This window comes from Hakea prostrata, chromosome 4, assembly GCF_041222555.1.
Source record: "Hakea prostrata isolate BN-2017 chromosome 4, UWA_Hpros_2, whole genome shotgun sequence".
NCBI classification, from domain to species: domain Eukaryota; kingdom Viridiplantae; phylum Streptophyta; class Magnoliopsida; order Proteales; family Proteaceae; genus Hakea; species Hakea prostrata.
The window spans coordinates 17,595,867-17,597,999 of record NC_142603.1 but is presented as its reverse complement, the minus strand read 5'-3'; the positions used below and the strand labels follow the sequence as shown (position 1 = coordinate 17,597,999).

At 38.8% G+C, this 2,133-nt stretch overlaps 1 non-coding gene across 1 annotated transcript; it reads right to left on the bottom strand.

Annotated features, from left to right (window-relative positions):
* Window positions 1-1,101: 1,101 nt before the first annotated feature.
* Window positions 1,102-1,208, bottom strand: LOC149018266 (small nucleolar RNA R71). The gene has a single exon (XR_016173210.1). It is a non-coding gene; the product is annotated as a small nucleolar RNA R71 (small nucleolar RNA).
* Between the last annotated feature and the right edge of the window lie 925 nt (window positions 1,209-2,133).

Sequence of the window (2,133 nt, the reverse complement as noted above, 5' to 3'; positions counted from 1 at the left end):
TAAATTGCATCCTTAATTCAAGTCTTCATAGGAATATGCAGATGTTGATTTAGGATGCTAGCTTATGTGTATTGGGAAATACCATATTGCCATTCATTCCAAGTTCTTGATTTATCTTGGGGTTGTAGTATTGTTTAGTATTTGTGTTATAAAAATTCAGGGGAAGGGAAACTTGATTCCTAACACACTTGTCACTCATTAAGTTTCTTCCATTGCTTAATCTACATTTTAGTTCCTTAGTTTTCTTTACCTGTCATTTGGTTATTTAGTTAGTTAATCACCAATCAACCTTATTAATTTCATTTAAATCAATTTTACTTTTACATTGAAAGTTAAGGATATAATTCTCCGTGGGATCGATACTTTACTTATCATTTATTACTTGATTGCGATACGTATACTTGCGTAATATCTTGAGATACAAGCAACAAGTTTTTGGCGCCGTTGCCGGGGAATTTTGTCTTTAATAATTAGTGTAGAAGTAAGTTTTAGTTATCTACTGAAATTTCTTTACTTTGATATTAGTTTCCTTTTATTCTCAGGTGCTTTTACCCTTGTATGAGTCCGCTGCCTGATTAAGAGTTGGCACCCTTTGACATCGAAATAGAAAGGACATTTCGAGCTCGAAGAAGGGAGTAGCGTGGCTTAGCAGCAGTTCCAACAATGGCTGAAGCAGTGAGAAATGGATTGAATAATAATGAGAATAATATGGCAGCTGAGGGTGATGATAGAGACAGTGCCATAAGAGCATATGCTGTCCCCATGTTACATGAGCTGAATTCAAGCATAGTACGGCAAGATATTCAAGCACTACATTTTGAACTTAAGCCGGTGATGTTTCAAATGCTTCAAACAGTAGGTCAATTCAGTGGGTTGCCAATAGAAGATCCTCAACTCCATCTTAGACTCTTCATGGAAGTAAGTGACTCTTTCAAGATACCTGGAGCAACTGAAGAAGCTTTGAGATTGAAGCTATTCCCTTACTCATTGCGGGATAGGGCAAGAGCATGGCTGAACTTCTTACCTCCACAATCAGTAGCCACATGGAATGATTTAGTAGAGAAGTTCTTGATGAAGTACTTCCCTGCAACAAAGAATGCCAAGTTCAAAAATGACATCACTGGTTTTCAATAGTTGGATGGTGAAGCTTTGTATGAGGCATGGGAAAGGTTTAAGGAGCTCTTGCGTAAATTCCCTCACCATGGTATTCCTCATTGGATTCAAATGGAGATTTTCTACTATGGTTTAAGTGGACAAACTTGATCCATAGTGGATGCATCAGCAAATGGAGCTATATTGGCAAAGTCTTACAATGAAGCTTATGAGATCTTGGAGAGAATGGCCAACAACAACTACCAATGGCCAGCTGAGAGAGGTGCTGCAAATAAGAGAGTGGCAGGGATTTATGAGTTAGATGCAGTGACAACTTTAACTTCACAAGTGTCATCCCTAACTAGTGTGTTAAAATCCGTAAACTTGACTACAGCTGTACAAACTCAACAACATACAACACTCTCGTGTACATATAGTGGTGGGGAGCATGTTTTTGATAGCTGTCCATCTAACCCAGAATTTGCTTACTATGATGGTAATTTCAGCAATGCCAATAACCCATATGCCAACACCTATAATCTTGGTTGGAGGCAGCACCCTAACTACTCTTGGAATGCTCAAGGATAGAATGCAAGCCCATCTTCCATCCTGCCTCGACCTCATCCGCTTCCAAGTGCTCAACAGCAAGTGAACATTCAACCTATGGAACCCTCTTCATCAATAGAGCTTTTATTGAAAGAGTATATGGCAAAGAATGATGCAACGATTCAGAGTCAAGCATCTTCATTGAGAAATTTGGAGAATCAAGTTGGACAGCTGGCTAGTGCTTTAAGTAATCGATCTCAAGGATCATTGCCATGTGATACAGAAAATCCTAGATCTCCATATGCAATAGAAGAGTGCTTTGTTGTTGATGTCATTGAAGAGCTGGTTTCCGAAGAGTTGGAGACAGAGTGTATTAAAAACCCACTAGAGCTTTCATTGACAATAGAAATTGAACAAGTGGATGATGAAGCAAGTAGAATTATGGATTTGTTAGAGGCAAGACCAGCTAAGGCATTGAGTGGGAGTAGATTTGAG